The sequence below is a fragment of the Osmia lignaria genome, unplaced genomic scaffold (genome assembly GCF_051020975.1).
Source record: "Osmia lignaria lignaria isolate PbOS001 unplaced genomic scaffold, iyOsmLign1 scaffold0003, whole genome shotgun sequence".
NCBI classification, from domain to species: Eukaryota; Metazoa; Arthropoda; class Insecta; order Hymenoptera; family Megachilidae; genus Osmia; species Osmia lignaria.
Window position 1 is genome coordinate 12,020,025 of NW_027478160.1, and position 19,170 is coordinate 12,039,194.

The following is a 19,170-nucleotide window of genomic DNA, read 5'->3' on the forward strand; positions in this document are numbered from 1 at the left end:
AAGCCGCACCAACATAATAGAGATACAGAAACACCGTGGCCCCTTTCTTTGAGATAACTCTGCACTATTGCGACCTGCAAATGCCACTTCCAGCTCAGCTGTGCAGAAGAAGAACAACAAGAAGAAGAAATATCTCGAAATATGTCCGTCAGGCCCCTTCCCTTGAGATAAATCTGCAAATATCTCGGAAACGAAGCGAGCTATGGCAAAATGTTAAGAGACCTTTTTTGTAGAGAATTAAGTTTCCTACTTTTTATGTTCTATGATATTTTTTGATCAGAAGCGTAGTTTTCGAGATATATCGAGATATTTAAAAGTTCCGAAGCCGCACCGACATAATAGAGATACAGAAACACCGTGGCCCCTTTCTTTGCGATAACTCTGCACTAGTGCGAGCCGCAAATGCCACTTCCAGCTTAGCTGTGCAGAAGAAGAACAACAAGAAGAAGAAATATCTCGAAATATGTCCGTCAGGCCAGTTCCTTTGAGCTGAATCTGCAAATATCTCGGAAACGAAGCGAGCTATGGCAAAATGTTAAGAGACGTTTTTTGTAGAGAATTATGTTTCCTACAATTTATGTTCTATGATATTTTTTGATCAGAAGCGTAGTTTTCGAGATATATCGAGATATTTAAAAGTTCCGAAGCCGCACCAACATAATAGGGATACAGAAACACCGTGGCCCCTTTCTTTGAGATAACTCTGCACTATTGCGACCTGCAAATGCCACTTCCAGTTTAGCTGTGCAGAAGAAGAACAACAAGAAGAAGAAATATCTCGAAATATGTCCGTTAGGCCCCTTCCCTTGAGATAAATCTGCAAATATCTCGGAAACGAAGCGAGCTATGGCAAAATGTTAAGAGACCTTTTTTGTAGAGAATTAAGTTTCCTACTTTTTATGTTCGATGATATTTTTTGATCAGAAGCGTAGTTTTCGAGATATATCGAGATATTTAAAAGTTCCGAAGCCGCACCGACATAATAGAGATACAGAAACACCGTGGCCCCTTTCTTTGCGATAACTCTGCACTAGTGCGAGCCGCAAATGCCACTTCCAGCTTAGCTGTGCAGAAGAAGAACAACAAGAAGAAGAAATATCTCGAAATATGTCCGTCAGGCCCCTTCCCTTGAGATAAATATGCAAATATCTCGGAAACGAAGCGAGCTATGGCAAAATGTTAAGAGACCTTTTTTGTAGAGAATTAAGTTTCCTACTTTTTATGTTCTATGATATTTTTTGATCAGAAGCGTAGTTTTCGAGATATATCGAGATATTTAAAAGTTCCGAAGCCGCACCAACATAATAGAGATACAGAAACACCGTGGCCCCTTTCTTTGAGATACCTCTGCACTAGTGAGAGCCGCAAATGCCACTTCCAGCTTAGCTGTGCAGAAGAAGAACAACAAGAAGAAGAAATATCTCGAAATATGTCCGTCAGGCCCCTTCCCTTGAGATAAATATGCAAATATCTCGGAAACGAAGCGAGCTATGGCAAAATGGTAAGAGACCTTTTTTGTAGAGAATTAAGTTTCCTACTTTTTACGTTCTATGATATTTTTTGATCAGATGCGTAGTTCTCGAGATATATCAAGATATTTAAAAGTTCCGAAGCCGCACCAACATAATAGAGATACAGAAACACCGTGGCCCCTTTCATTGAGATAACTCTGCACTATTGCGAGCTGGAAATGCCACTTCCAGCTTAGCTGTGCAGAAGAAGAACAACAAGAAGAAGAAATATCTCGAAATATGTCCGTCAGGCCACTTCCCTTGAGATGAATCTGCAAATATCTCGGAAACAAAGCGAGCTATGGCAAAATGTTAAGAGACCTTTTTTGTAGAGAATAATGTTTCCTACAATTTACGTTCTATGATATTTTTTGATCAGAAGCGTAGTTTTCGAGATATATCGAGATATTTAAAAGTTCCGAAGCCGCACCAACATAATAGAGATACAGAAACACCGTGGCCCCTTTCTTTGAGATAACTCTGCACTATTGCGACCTGCAAATGCCACTTCCAGCTCAGCTGTGCAGAAGAAGAACAACAAGAAGAAGAAATATCTCGAAATACGTCCGTCAGGCCCCTTCTCTTGAGATAAATCTGCAAATATCTCGGAAACGAAGCGAGCTATGGCAAAATGTTAAGAGACCTTTTTTGTAGAGAATTAAGTTTCCTACTTTTTATGTTCTATGATATTTTTTGATCAGATGCGTAGTTCTCGAGATATATCAAGATATTTAAAAGTTCCGAAACCGCACCAACATAATAGAGATACAGAAACACCGTGGCCCCTTTCTTTGAGATAACTCTGCACTATTGCGAGCTGGAAATGCCACTTCCAGTTTAGCTGTGCAGAAGAAGAACAACAAGAAGAAGAAATATCTCGAAATATGTCCGTTAGGCCCCTTCCCTTGAGATAAATCTGCAAATATCTCGGAAACGAAGCGAGCTATGGCAAAATGTTAAGAGACCTTTTTTGTAGAGAATTAAGTTTCCTACTTTTTATGTTCGATGATATTTTTTGATCAGAAGCGTAGTTTTCGAGATATATCGAGATATTTAAAAGTTCCGAAGCCGCACCAACATAATAGAGATACAGAAACACCGTGGCCCCTTTCTTTGAGATAACTCTGCACTAGTGCGAGCCGCAAATGCCACTTCCAGCTTAGCTGTGCAGAAGAAGAACAACAAGAAGAAGAAATATCTCGAAATATGTCCGTCAGGCCCCTTCCCTTGAGATAAATATGCAAATATCTCGGAAACGATGCGAGCTATGGCAAAATGTTTAGAGACCTTTTTTGTAGAGAATTAAGTTTCCTACTTTTTATGTTCTATGATATTTTTTGATCAGAAGCGTAGTTTTCGAGATATATCGAGATATTTAAAAGTTCCGAAGCCGCACCAACATAATAGAGATACAGAAACACCGTGGCCCCTTTCTTTGAGATAACTCTGCACTAGTGCGAGCTGCAAATGCCACTTCCAGCTTAGCTGTGCAGAAGAAGAACAACAAGAAGAAGAAATATCTCGAAATATGTCCGTCAGGCCCCTTCCCTTGAGATAAATCTGCAAATATCTCGGAAACGAAGCGAGCTATGGCAAAATGTTAAGAGACCTTTTTTGTAGAGAATTAAGTTTCCTACTTTTTATGTTCTATGATATTTTTTGATCAGATGCGTAGTTCTCGAGATATATCAAGATATTTAAAAGTTCCGAAGCCGCACCAACATAATAGAGATACAGAAACACCGTGGCCCCTTTCTTTGAGATAACTCTGCACTAGTGCGAGCCGCAAATGCCACTTCCAGCTTAGCTGTGCAGAAGAAGAACAACAAGAAGAAGAAATATCTCGAAATATGTCCGCCAGGCCCCTTCCCTTGAGATATATCTGCAAATATCTCGGAAACGAAGCGAGCTATGGCAAAATGTTAAGAGACCTTTCTTGTAGAGAATTATGTTTCCTACAATTTATGTTCTATGATATTTTTTGATCAGAAGCGTAGTTTTCGAGATATATCGAGATATTTAAAAGTTCCGAAGCCGCACCAACATAATAGAGATACAGAAACACCGTGGCCCCTTTCTTTGAGATAACTCTGCACTAGTGAGAGCCGCAAATGCCACTTCCAGCTTAGCTGTGCAGAAGAAGAACAACAAGAAGAAGAAATATCTCGAAATATGTCCGTCAGGCCCCTTCCCTTGAGATAAATCTGCAAATATCTCGGAAACCAAGCGAGCTATGGCAAAATGTTAAGAGACCTTTTTTGTAGAGAATTAAGTTTCCTACTTTTTATGTTCGATGATATTTTTTGATCAGATGCGTAGTTCTCGAGATATATCAAGATATTTAAAAGTTCCGAAGCTGCACCAACATAATAGAGGTACAGAAACACCGTGGCCTCTTTCTTTGAGATAACTCTGCACTATTGCGAGCTGCAAATGCCGCTTTGAGCTTTGCTGTGCAGAAGAAGAACAACAAGAAGAAGAAATATCTCGAAATATGTCCGTCAGACCCCTTCCCTTGAGATGAATCTGCAAATATCTCGGAAACGAAGCGAGCTATGGCAAAATGTTAAGAGACCCTTTTTGTAGAGAATAATGTTTCCTACAATTTACGTTCTATGATATTTTTTGATCAGAAGCGTAGTTTTCGAGATATATCGAGATATTTAAAAGTTCCGAAGCCGCACCAACATAATAGAGATACAGAAACACCGTGGCCCCTTTCATTGAGATAACTCTGCACTAGTGAGAGCCGCAAATGCCACTTCCAGCTTAGCTGTGCAGAAGAAGAACAACAAGAAGAAGAAATATCTCGAAATATGTCCGTCAGGCCCCTTCCCTTGAGATAAATATGCAAATATCTCGGAAACGAAGCGAGCTATGGCAAAATGTTAAGAGACCTTTTTTGTAGAGAATGAAGTTTCCTACTTTTTATGTTCTATAATATTTTTTGATCAGATGCGTAGTTCTCGAGATATATCAAGATATTTAAAAGTTCCGAAGCTGCACCAACATAATAGAGATACAGAAACACCGTGGCCCCTTTCTTTGAGATAACTCTGCACTAGTGCGAGCCGCAAATGCCACTTCCAGCTTAGCTGTGCAGAAGAAGAACAACAAGAAGAAGAAATATCTCGAAATATGTCCGTCAGGCCCCTTCCCTTGAGATAAATATGCAAATATCTCGGAAACGAAGCGAGCTATGGCAAAATGTTAAGAGACCTTTTTTGTAGAGAATTAAGTTTCCTACTTTTTATGTTCTATGATATTTTTTGATCAGAAGCGTAGTTTTCGAGATATATCGAGATATTTAAAAGTTCCGAAGCCGCACCAACATAATAGAGATACAGAAACACCGTGGCCCCTTTCTTTGAGATAACTCTGCACTAGTGCGAGCTGCAAATGCCACTTCCAGCCTAGCTGTGCAGAAGAAGAACAACAAGAAGAAGAAATATCTCGAAATATATCCGTCAGGCCCCTTCCCTTGAGATAAATATGCAAATATCTCGGAAACGAAGCGAGCTATGGCAAAATGTTAAGAGACCTTTTTTGTAGAGAATTAAGTTTCCTACTTTTTATGTTCTATGATATTTTTTGATCAGATGCGTAGTTCTCGAGATATATCAAGATATTTAAAAGTTCCGAAGCCGCACCAACATAATAGAGGTACAGAAACACCGTGGCCTCTTTCTTTGAGATAACTCTGCACTATTGCGAGCTGCAAATGCCGCTTTGAGCTTTGCTGTGCAGAAGAAGAACAACAAGAAGAAGAAATATCTCGAAATATGTCCGTCAGACCCCTTCCCTTGAGATGAATCTGCAAATATCTCGGAAACGAAGCGAGCTATGGCAAAATGTTAAGAGACCTTTTTTGTAGAGAATAATGTTTCCTACAATTTACGTTCTATGATATTTTTTGATCAGAAGCGTAGTTTTCGAGATATATCGAGATATTTAAAAGTTCCGAAGCCGCACCAACATAATAGAGATACAGAAACACCGTGGCCCCTTTCTTTGAGATAACTCTGCACTATTGCGACCTGCAAATGCCACTTCCAGCTCAGCTGTGCAGAAGAAGAACAACAAGAAGAAGAAATATCTCGAAATATGTCCGTCAGGCCACTTCCCTTGAGATAAATCTGCAAATATCTCGGAAACGAAGCGAGCTATGGCAAAATGTTAAGAGACCTTTTTTGTAGAGAATGAAGTTTCCTACTTTTTATGTTCTATGATATTTTTTGATCAGATGCGTAGTTCTCGAGATATATCAAGATATTTAAAAGTTCCGAAGCTGCACCAACATAATAGAGATACAGAAACACCGTGGCCCCTTTCTTTGAGATAACTCTGCACTAGTGCGAGCCGCAAATGCCACTTCCAGCTTAGCTGTGCAGAAGAAGAACAACAAGAAGAAGAAATATCTCGAAATATGTCCGTCAGGCCCCTTCCCTTGAGATAAATATGCAAATATCTCGGAAACGAAGCGAGCTATGGCAAAATGTTAAGAGACCTTTTTTGTAGAGAATTAAGTTTCCCACTTTTTATGTTCTATGATATTTTTTGATCAGAAGCGTAGTTTTCGAGATATATCGAGATATTTAAAAGTTCCGAAGCCGCACCAACATAATAGAGATACAGAAACACCGTGGCCCCTTTCTTTGAGATAACTCTGCACTAGTGCGAGCTGCAAATGCCACTTCCAGCCTAGCTGTGCAGAAGAAGAACAACAAGAAGAAGAAATATCTCGAAATATATCCGTCAGGCCCCTTCCCTTGAGATAAATATGCAAATATCTCGGAAACGAAGCGAGCTATGGCAAAATGTTAAGAGACGTTTTTTGTAGAGAATTAAGTTTCCTACTTTTTATGTTCTATGATATTTTTTGATCAGATGCGTAGTTCTCGAGATATATCAAGATATTTAAAAGTTCCGAAGCCGCACCAACATAATAGAGATACAGAAACACCGTGGCCCCTTTCATTGAGATAACTCTGCACTATTGCGAGCTGGAAATGCCACTTCCAGCTTAGCTGTGCAGAAGAAGAACAACAAGAAGAAGAAATATCTCGAAATATGTCCGTCAGGCCCCTTCCCTTGAGATAAATATGCAAATATCTCGGAAACGAAGCGAGCTATGGCAAAATGTTAAGAGACCTTTTTTGTAGAGAATAATGTTTCCTACAATTTACGTTCTATGATATTTTTTGATCAGAAGCGTAGTTTTCGAGATATATCGAGATATTTAAAAGTTCCGAAGCCGCACCAACATAATAGAGATACAGAAACACCGTGGCCCCTTTCTCTGAGATAACTCTGCACTATTGCGACCTGCAAATGCCACTTCCAGCTCAGCTGTGCAGAAGAAGAACAACAGGAAGAAGAAATATCTCGAAATATGTCCGTCAGGCCACTTCCCTTGAGATAAATCTGCAAATATCTCGGAAACGAAGCGAGCTATGGCAAAATGTTAAGAGACGTTTTTTGTAGAGAATGAAGTTTCCTACTTTTTATGTTCGATGATATTTTTTGATCAGATGCGTAGTTCTCGAGATATATCAAGATATTTAAAAGTTCCGAAGCTGCACCAACATAATAGAGGTACAGAAACACCGTGGCCTCTTTCTTTGAGATAACTCTGCACTATTGCGAGCTGCAAATGCCGCTTCGAGCTTAGCTGTGCAGAAGAAGAACAACAAGAAGAAGAAATATCTCGAAATATGTCCGTCAGACCCCTTCCCTTGAGATGAATCTGCAAATATCTCGGAAACGAAGCGAGCTATGGCAAAATGTTAAGAGACCTTTTTTGTAGAGAATAATGTTTCCTACAATTTACGTTCTATGATATTTTCTGATCAGAAGCGTAGTTTTCGAGATATATCGAGATATTTAAAAGTTCCGAAGCCGCACCAACATAATAGAGATACAGAAACACCGTGGCCCCTTTCTTTGAGATAACTCTGCACTATTGCGACCTGCAAATGCCACTTCCAGCTCAGCTGTGCAGAAGAAGAACAACAAGAAGAAGAAATATCTCGAAATATGTCCGTCAGGCCCCTTCCCTTGAGATAAATCTGCAAATATCTCGGAAACGAAGCGAGCTATGGCAAAATGTTAAGAGACCTTTTTTGTAGAGAATTAAGTTTCCTGCTTTTTATGTTCTATGATATTTTTTGATCAGATGCGTAGTTCTCGAGATATATCAAGATATTTAAAAGTTCCGAAACCGCACCAACATAATAGAGATACAGAAACACCGTGGCCTCTTTCTTTGAGATAACTCTGCACTATTGCGAGCTGCAAATGCCGCTTTGAGCTTTGCTGTGCAGAAGAAGAACAACAAGAAGAAGAAATATCTCGAAATATGTCCGTCAGACCCCTTCCCTTGAGATGAATCTGCAAATATCTCGGAAACGAAGCGAGCTATGGCAAAATGTTAAGAGACCTTTTTTGTAGAGAATAATGTTTCCTACAATTTACGTTCTATGATATTTTTTGATCAGAAGCGTAGTTTTCGAGATATATCGAGATATTTAAAAGTTCCGAAGCCGCACCAACATAATAGAGATACAGAAACACCGTGGCCCCTTTCTTTGAGATAACTCTGCACTATTGCGACCTGCAAATGCCACTTCCAGCTCAGCTGTGCAGAAGAAGAACAACAAGAAGAAGAAATATCTCGAAATATGTCCGTCAGGCCACTTCCCTTGAGATAAATCTGCAAATATCTCGGAAACGAAGCGAGCTATGGCAAAATGTTAAGAGACCTTTTTTGTAGAGAATGAAGTTTCCTACTTTTTATGTTCTATGATATTTTTTGATCAGATGCGTAGTTCTCGAGATATATCAAGATATTTAAAAGTTCCGAAGCTGCACCAACATAATAGAGATACAGAAACACCGTGGCCCCTTTCTTTGAGATAACTCTGCACTAGTGCGAGCCGCAAATGCCACTTCCAGCTTAGCTGTGCAGAAGAAGAACAACAAGAAGAAGAAATATCTCGAAATATGTCCGTCAGGCCCCTTCCCTTGAGATAAATATGCAAATATCTCGGAAACGAAGCGAGCTATGGCAAAATGTTAAGAGACCTTTTTTGTAGAGAATTAAGTTTCCTACTTTTTATGTTCTATGATATTTTTTGATCAGAAGCGTAGTTTTCGAGATATATCGAGATATTTAAAAGTTCCGAAGCCGCACCAACATAATAGAGATACAGAAACACCGTGGCCCCTTTCTTTGAGATAACTCTGCACTAGTGCGAGCTGCAAATGCCACTTCCAGCCTAGCTGTGCAGAAGAAGAACAACAAGAAGAAGAAATATCTCGAAATATATCCGTCAGGCCCCTTCCCTTGAGATAAATATGCAAATATCTCGGAAACGAAGCGAGCTATGGCAAAATGTTAAGAGACGTTTTTTGTAGAGAATTAAGTTTCCTACTTTTTATGTTCTATGATATTTTTTGATCAGATGCGTAGTTCTCGAGATATATCAAGATATTTAAAAGTTCCGAAGCCGCACCAACATAATAGAGATACAGAAACACCGTGGCCCCTTTCATTGAGATAACTCTGCACTATTGCGAGCTGGAAATGCCACTTCCAGCTTAGCTGTGCAGAAGAAGAACAACAAGAAGAAGAAATATCTCGAAATATGTCCGTCAGGCCCCTTCCCTTGAGATAAATATGCAAATATCTCGGAAACGAAGCGAGCTATGGCAAAATGTTAAGAGACCTTTTTTGTAGAGAATTAAGTTTCCTACTTTTTATGTTCTATGATATTTTTTGATCAGAAGCGTAGTTTTCGAGATATATCGAGATATTTAAAAGTTCCGAAGCCGCACCAACATAATAGAGATACAGAAACACCGTGGCCCCTTTCTTTGAGATAACTCTGCACTAGTGCGAGCTGCAAATGCCACTTCCAGCTTAGCTGTGCAGAAGAAGAACAACAAGAAGAAGAAATATCTCGAAATATGTCCGTCAGGCCCCTTCCCTTGAGATAAATCTGCAAATATCTCGGAAACGAAGCGAGCTATGGCAAAATGTTAAGAGACCTTTTTTGTAGAGAATTAAGTTTCCTACTTTTTATGTTCTATGATATTTTTTGATCAGATGCGCAGTTCTCGAGATATATCAAGATATTTAAAAGTTCCGAAGTCGCACCAACATAATAGAGATACAGAAACACCGTGGCCCCTTTCTTTGAGATAACTCTGCACTATTGCGAGCTGTAAATGCCACTTCCAGCTTAGCTGTGCAGAAGAAGAACAACAAGAAGAAGAAATATCTCGAAATATGTCCGTCAGGCCCCTTCCCTTGAGATGAATCTGCAAATATCTCGGAAACGACGCAGCTATGGCAAAATGTTAAGAGACCTTTTTTGTAGAGAATAATGCTTCCTACAATTTACGTTCTATGATATTTTTTGATCAGAAGCGTAGTTTTCGAGATATATCGAGATATTTAAAAGTTCCGAAGCCGCACCAACATAATAGAGATACAGAAACACCGTGGCCCCTTTCTTTGAGATAACTCTGCACTATTGCGACCTGCAAATGCCACTTCCAGCTCAGCTGTGCAGAAGAAGAACAACAGGAAGAAGAAATATCTCGAAATATGTCCGTCAGGCCACTTCCCTTGAGATAAATCTGCAAATATCTCGGAAACGAAGCGAGCTATGGCAAAATGTTAAGAGACGTTTTTTGTAGAGAATGAAGTTTCCTACTTTTTATGTTCGATGATATTTTTTGATCAGATGCGTAGTTCTCGAGATATATCAAGATATTTAAAAGTTCCGAAGCTGCACCAACATAATAGAGGTACAGAAACACCGTGGCCTCTTTCTTTGAGATAACTCTGCACTATTGCGAGCTGCAAATGCCGCTTCGAGCTTAGCTGTGCAGAAGAAGAACAACAAGAAGAAGAAATATCTCGAAATATGTCCGTCAGACCCCTTCCCTTGAGATGAATCTGCAAATATCTCGGAAACGAAGCGAGCTATGGCAAAATGTTAAGAGACCTTTTTTGTAGAGAATAATGTTTCCTACAATTTACGTTCTATGATATTTTCTGATCAGAAGCGTAGTTTTCGAGATATATCGAGATATTTAAAAGTTCCGAAGCCGCACCAACATAATAGAGATACAGAAACACCGTGGCCCCTTTCTTTGAGATAACTCTGCACTATTGCGACCTGCAAATGCCACTTCCAGCTCAGCTGTGCAGAAGAAGAACAACAAGAAGAAGAAATATCTCGAAATATGTCCGTCAGGCCCCTTCCCTTGAGATAAATCTGCAAATATCTCGGAAACGAAGCGAGCTATGGCAAAATGTTAAGAGACCTTTTTTGTAGAGAATTAAGTTTCCTGCTTTTTATGTTCTATGATATTTTTTGATCAGATGCGTAGTTCTCGAGATATATCAAGATATTTAAAAGTTCCGAAACCGCACCAACATAATAGAGATACAGAAACACCGTGGCCCCTTTCTTTGAGATAACTCTGCACTAGTGCGAGCTGCAAATGCCACTTCCAGCTTAGCTGTGCAGAAGAAGAACAACAAGAAGAAGAAATATCTCGAAATATGTCCGTCAGACCCCTTCCCTTGAGATAAATCTGCAAATATCTCGGAAACGAAGCGAGCTATGGCAAAATGTTAAGAGACCTTTTTTGTAGAGAATAATGTTTCCTACAATTTACGTTCTATGATATTTTCTGATCAGAAGCGTAGTTTTCGAGATATATCGAGATATTTAAAAGTTCCGAAGCCGCACCAACATAATAGAGATACAGAAACACCGTGGCCCCTTTCTTTGAGATAACTCTGCACTATTGCGACCTGCAAATGCCACTTCCAGCTCAGCTGTGCAGAAGAAGAACAACAAGAAGAAGAAATATCTCGAAATATGTCCGTCAGGCCCCTTCCCTTGAGATAAATCTGCAAATATCTCGGAAACGAAGCGAGCTATGGCAAAATGTTAAGAGACCTTTTTTGTAGAGAATTAAGTTTCCTACTTTTTATGTTCTATGATATTTTTTGATCAGATGCGTAGTTCTCGAGATATATCAAGATATTTAAAAGTTCCGAAACCGCACCAACATAATAGAGATACAGAAACACCGTGGCCCCTTTCTTTGAGATAACTCTGCACTATTGCGAGCTGGAAATGCCACTTCCAGTTTAGCTGTGCAGAAGAAGAACAACAAGAAGAAGAAATATCTCGAAATATGTCCGTTAGGCCCCTTCCCTTGAGATAAATCTGCAAATATCTCGGAAACGAAGCGAGCTATGGCAAAATGTTAAGAGACCTTTTTTGTAGAGAATTAAGTTTCCTACTTTTTATGTTCTATGATATTTTTTGATCAGAAGCGTAGTTTTCTTGATATATCGAGATATTTAAAAGTTCCGAAGCCGCACCAACATAATAGAGATACAGAAACACCGTGGCCCCTTTCTTTGAGATAACTCTGCACTAGTGCGAGCCGCAAATGCCACTTCCAGCTTAGCTGTGCAGAAGAAGAACAACGAGAAGAAGAAATATCTCGAAATATGTCCGTCAGGCCCCTTCCCTTGAGATATATATGCAAATATCTCGGAAACGAAGCGAGCTATGGCAAAATGTTAAGAGACCTTTTTTGTAGAGAATAACGTTTCCTACAATTTACGTTCTATGATATTTTTTGATCAGAAGCGTAGTTTTCGAGATATATCGAGATATTTAAAAGTTCCGAAGCCGCACCAACATAATAGAGATACAGAAACACCGTGGCCCCTTTCTTTGAGATAACTCTGCACTATTGCGACCTGCAAATGCCACTTCCAGCTCAGCTGTGCAGAAGAAGAACAACAAGAAGAAGAAATATCTCGAAATATGTCCGTCAGGCCACTTCCCTTGAGATAAATCTGCAAATATCTCGGAAACCAAGCGAGCTATGGCAAAATGTTAAGAGACCTTTTTTGTAGAGAATTAAGTTTCCTACTTTTTATGTTCGATGATATTTTTTGATCAGATGCGTAGTTCTCGAGATATATCAAGATATTTAAAAGTTCCGAAGCTGCACCAACATAATAGAGGTACAGAAACACGGTGGCCTCTTTCTTTGAGATAACTCTGCACTATTGCGAGCTGCAAATGCCGCTTCGAGCTTAGCTGTGCAGAAGAAGAACAACAAGAAGAAGAAATATCTCGAAATATGTCCGTCAGACCCCTTCCCTTGAGATGAGTCTGCAAATATCTCGGAAACGAAGCGAGCTATGGCAAAATGTTAAGAGACCTTTTTTGTAGAGAATAATGTTTCCTACAATTTACGTTCTATGATATTTTTTGATCAGAAGCGTAGTTTTCGAGATATATCGAGATATTTAAAAGTTCCGAAGCCGCACCAACATAATAGAGATACAGAAACACCGTGGCCCCTTTCTTTGAGATAACTCTGCACTATTGCGACCTGCAAATGCCACTTCCAGCTTAGCTGTGCAGAGGAAGAACAACAAGAAGAAGAAATATCTCGAAATATGTCCGTCAGGCCAGTTCCTTTGAGCTGAATCTGCAAATATCTCGGAAACGAAGCGAGCTATGGCAAAATGTTAAGAGACGTTTTTTGTAGAGAATTATGTTTCCTACAATTTATGTTCTATGATATTTTTTGATCAGAAGCGTAGTTTTCGAGATATATCGAGATATTTAAAAGTTCCGAAGCCGCACCAACATAATAGAGATACAGAAACACCGTGGCCCCTTTCTTTGAGATAACTCTGCACTAGTGAGAGCCGCAAATGCCACTTCCAGCTTAGCTGTGCAGAAGAAGAACAACAAGAAGAAATATCTCGAAATATGTCCGTTAGGCCCCTTCCCTTGAGATAAATCTGCAAATATCTCGGAAACGAAGCGAGCTATGGCAAAATGTTAAGAGACGTTTTTTGTAGAGAATGATGTTTCCTACAATTTATGTTCTATGATATTTTTTGATCAGAAGCGTAGTTTTCGAGATATATCGAGATATTTAAAAGTTCCGAAGCCGCACCAACATAATAGAGATACAGAAACACCGTGGCCCCTTTCTTTGAGATAACTCTGCACTATTGCGAGCTGCCAATGCCACTTCCAGCTTAGCTGTGCAGAAGAAGAACAACAAGAAGAAGAAATATCTCGAAATATGTCCGTCAGGCCCCTTCCCTTGAGATAAATCTGCAAATATCTCGGAAACGAAGCGAGCTATGGCAAAATGTTTAGAGACCTTTCTTGTAGAGAATTAAGTTTCCTACTTTTTATGTAGTATGATATTTTTTGATCAGATGCGTAGTTCTCGAGATATATCAAGATATTTAAAAGTTCCGAAGCCGCACCAACATAATAGAGATACAGAAACACCGTGGCCCCTCTCTTTGAGATAACTCTGCACTAGTGCGAGCCGCAAATGCCACTTCCAGCTTAGCTGTGCAGAAGAAGAACAACAAGAAGAAGAAATATCTCGAAATATGTCCGTTAGGCCCCTTCCCTTGAGATAAATCTGCAAATATCTCGGAAACGAAGCGAGCTATGGCAAAATGTTAAGAGGCCTTTTTTGTAGAGAATTAAGTTTCCTACTTTTTATGTTCTATGATATTTTTTGATCAGAAGCGTAGTTGTCGAGATATATCGAGGTATTTAAAAGTTCCGAAGCCGCACCAACATAATAGAGATACAGAAACACCGTGGCCCCTTTCTTTGAGATAACTCTGCACTAGTGCGAGCCGGAAATGCCACTTCCAGCTTAGCTGTGCAGAAGAAGAACAACAAGAAGAAGAAATATCTCGAAATATGTCCGTCAGGCCCCTTCCCTTGAGATAAATATGCAAATATCTCGGAAACGAAGCGAGCTATGGCAAAATGTTAAGAGACCTTTTTTGTAGAGAACTAAGTTTCCTACTTTTTATGTTCTATGACATTTTTTGATCAGATGCGTAGTTCTCGAGATATATCAAGATATTTAAAAGTTCCGAAGCCGCACCAACATAATAGAGATACAGAAACACCGTGGCCCCTTTCTTTGAGATAACTCTGCACTATTGCGAGCTGCAAATGCCACTTCCAGCTTAGCTGTGCAGAGGAAGAACAACAAGAAAAAGAAGTATCTCGAAATATGTCCGTCAGGCCCGTTCCTTTGAGCTGAATCTGCAAATATCTCGGAAACGAAGCGAGCTATGGCAAAATGTTAAGAGACGTTTTTTGTAGAGAATTATGTTTCCTACAATTTATGTTCTATGATATTTTTCGATCAGAAGCGTAGTTTTCGAGATATATCGAGATATTTAAAAGTTCCGAAGCCGCACCAACATAATAGAGATACAGAAACACCGTGGCCCCTTTCTTTGAGATAACTCTGCACTATTGCGACCTGCAAATGCCACTTCCAGCTCAGCTGTGCAGAAGAAGAACAACAAGAAGAAGAAATATCTCGAAATATGTCCGTCAGGCCACTTCCCTTGAGATAAATCTGCAAATATCTCGGAAACCAAGCGAGCTATGGCAAAATGTTAAGAGACCTTTTTTGTAGAGAATTAAGTTTCCTACTTTTTATGTTCGATGATATTTTTTGATCAGATGCGTAGTTCTCGAGATATATCAAGATATTTAAAAGTTCCGAAGCTGCACCAACATAATAGAGGTACAGAAACACGGTGGCCTCTTTCTTTGAGATAACTCTGCACTATTGCGAGCTGCAAATGCCGCTTCGAGCTTAGCTGTGCAGAAGAAGAACAACAAGAAGAAGAAATATCTCGAAATATGTCCGTCAGACCCCTTCCCTTGAGATGAGTCTGCAAATATCTCGGAAACGAAGCGAGCTATGGCAAAATGTTAAGAGACCTTTTTTGTAGAGAATAATGTTTCCTACAATTTACGTTCTATGATATTTTTTGATCAGAAGCGTAGTTTTCGAGATATATCGAGATATTTAAAAGTTCCGAAGCCGCACCAACATAATAGAGATACAGAAACACCGTGGCCCCTTTCTTTGAGATAACTCTGCACTATTGCGACCTGCAAATGCCACTTCCAGCTTAGCTGTGCAGAGGAAGAACAACAAGAAGAAGAAATATCTCGAAATATGTCCGTCAGGCCAGTTCCTTTGAGCTGAATCTGCAAATATCTCGGAAACGAAGCGAGCTATGGCAAAATGTTAAGAGACGTTTTTTGTAGAGAATTATGTTTCCTACAATTTATGTTCTATGATATTTTTTGATCAGAAGCGTAGTTTTCGAGATATATCGAGATATTTAAAAGTTCCGAAGCCGCACCAACATAATAGAGATACAGAAACACCGTGGCCCCTTTCTTTGAGATAACTCTGCACTAGTGAGAGCCGCAAATGCCGCTTCCAGCTTAGCTGTGCAGAAGAAGAACAACAAGAAGAAATATCTCGAAATATGTCCGTTAGGCCCCTTCCCTTGAGATAAATCTGCAAATATCTCGGAAACGAAGCGAGCTATGGCAAAATGTTAAGAGACGTTTTTTGTAGAGAATGATGTTTCCTACAATTTATGTTCTATGATATTTTTTGATCAGAAGCGTAGTTTTCGAGATATATCGAGATATTTAAAAGTTCCGAAGCCGCACCAACATAATAGAGATACAGAAACACCGTGGCCCCTTTCTTTGAGATAACTCTGCACTATTGCGAGCTGCCAATGCCACTTCCAGCTTAGCTGTGCAGAAGAAGAACAACAAGAAGAAGAAATATCTCGAAATATGTCCGTCAGGCCCCTTCCCTTGAGATAAATCTGCAAATATCTCGGAAACGAAGCGAGCTATGGCAAAATGTTTAGAGACCTTTCTTGTAGAGAATTAAGTTTCCTACTTTTTATGTAGTATGATATTTTTTGATCAGATGCGTAGTTCTCGAGATATATCAAGATATTTAAAAGTTCCGAAGCCGCACCAACATAATAGAGATACAGAAACACCGTGGCCCCTCTCTTTGAGATAACTCTGCACTAGTGCGAGCCGCAAATGCCACTTCCAGCTTAGCTGTGCAGAAGAAGAACAACAAGAAGAAGAAATATCTCGAAATATGTCCGTTAGGCCCCTTCCCTTGAGATAAATCTGCAAATATCTCGGAAACGAAGCGAGCTATGGCAAAATGTTAAGAGGCCTTTTTTGTAGAGAATTAAGTTTCCTACTTTTTATGTTCTATGATATTTTTTGATCAGAAGCGTAGTTGTCGAGATATATCGAGGTATTTAAAAGTTCCGAAGCCGCACCAACATAATAGAGATACAGAAACACCGTGGCCCCTTTCTTTGAGATAACTCTGCACTAGTGCGAGCCGGAAATGCCACTTCCAGCTTAGCTGTGCAGAAGAAGAACAACAAGAAGAAGAAATATCTCGAAATATGTCCGTCAGGCCCCTTCCCTTGAGATAAATATGCAAATATCTCGGAAACGAAGCGAGCTATGGCAAAATGTTAAGAGACCTTTTTTGTAGAGAATTAAGTTTCCTACTTTTTATGTTCTATGACATTTTTTGATCAGATGCGTAGTTCTCGAGATATATCAAGATATTTAAAAGTTCCGAAGCCGCACCAACATAATAGAGATACAGAAACACCGTGGCCCCTTTCTTTGAGATAACTCTGCACTATTGCGAGCTGCAAATGCCACTTCCAGCTTAGCTGTGCAGAGGAAGAACAACAAGAAAAAGAAGTATCTCGAAATATGTCCGTCAGGCCCGTTCCTTTGAGCTGAATCTGCAAATATCTCGGAAACGAAGCGAGCTATGGCAAAATGTTAAGAGACGTTTTTTGTAGAGAATTATGTTTCCTACAATTTATGTTCTATGATATTTTTCGATCAGAAGCGTAGTTTTCGAGATATATCGAGATATTTAAAAGTTCCGAAGCCGCACCAACATAATAGAGATACAGAAACACCGTGGCCCCTTTCTTTGAGATAACTCTGCACTAGTGCGAGCCGCAAATGCCACTTCCAGCTTAGCTGTGCAGAAGAAGAACAACAAGAAGAAGAAATATCTCGAAATATGTCCGTCAGGCCCCTTCCCTTGAGATAAATCTGCAAATATCTCGGAAAGGAAGCGAGCTATGGCAAAATGTTATGAGACCTTTTTTGTAGAGAATTAAGTTTCCTACTTTTTATGTTCTATGATATTTTTTGATCAGATGCGTAGTTCTCGAGATATATCAAGATATTTAAAAGTTCCGAAGCCGCACCAACATAATACAGATACAGAAACACCGTGGCCCCTTTCTTTGAGATAACGCTGCACTAGTGCGAGCCGCAAATATCACTTCCAGCTTAGCTGTGCAGAAGAAGAACAACAAGAAGAAGAAATATCTCGAAATATGTCCGTCAGGCCCCTTCCCTTGAGATAAATCTGCAAATATCTCGGAAACGAAGCGAGGTATGGCAAAATGTTAAGAGACCTTTTTTGTAGAGAATTAAGTTTCCTACTTTTTATGTTCTATGATATTTTTTGATCAGATGCGTAGTTCTCGAGATATATCAAGATATTTAAAAGTTCCGAAGCCGCACCAACATAATAGAGATACAGAAACACCGTGGCCCCTCTCTTTGATATAACTCTGCACTATTGCGAGCTGCAAATGCCACTTCCAGCTTAGCTGTGCAGAAGAAGAACAACAAGAAGAAGAAATATCTCGAAATATGTCCGTCAGGCCAGTTCCTTTGAGCTGAATCTGCAAATATCTCGGAAACGAAGAGAGCTATGGCAAAATGTTAAGAGACCTTTTTTGTAGAGAATTAAGTTTCCTACTTTTTATGTTCGATGATATTTTTTGATCAGATGCGTAGTTCTCGAGATATATCAAGATATTTAAAAGTTCCGAAGCTGCACCAACATAATAGAGGTACAGAAACACCGTGGCCTCTTTCTTTGAGATAACTCTGCACTAGTGCGAGCCGCAAATGCCACTTCCAGCTTAGCTGTGCAGAAGAAGAACAACGAGAAGAAGAAATATCTCGAAATATGTCCGTCAGGCCCCTTCCCTTGAGATATATATGCAAATATCTCGGAAACGAAGCGAGCTATGGCAAAATGTTAAGAGACCTTTTTTGTAGAGAATAACGTTTCCTACAATTTACGTTCTATGATATTTTTTGATCAGAAGCGTAGTTTTCGAGATATATCGAGATATTTAAAAGTTCCGAAGCCGCACCAACATAATAGAGATACAGAAACACCGTGGCCCCTTTCTTTGAGATAACTCTGCACTATTGCGACCTGCAAATGCCACTTCCAGCTCAGCTGTGCAGAAGAAGAACAACAAGAAGAAGAAATATCTCGAAATATGTCCGTCAGGCCACTTCCCTTGAGATAAATCTGCAAATATCTCGGAAACCAAGCGAGCTATGGCAAAATGTTAAGAGACCTTTTTTGTAGAGAATTAAGTTTCCTACTTTTTATGTTCGATGATATTTTTTGATCAGATGCGTAGTTCTCGAGATATATCAAGATATTTAAAAGTTCCGAAGCCGCACCAACATAATAGAGATACAGAAACACCGTGGCCCCTTTCGTTGAGATAACTCTGCACTAGTGCGAGCCGCAAATGCCACTTCCAGCTTAGCTGTGCAGAAGAAGAACAACAAGAAGAAGAAATATCTCGAAATATGTCCGTCAGGCCCCTTCCCTTGAGATAAATCTGCAC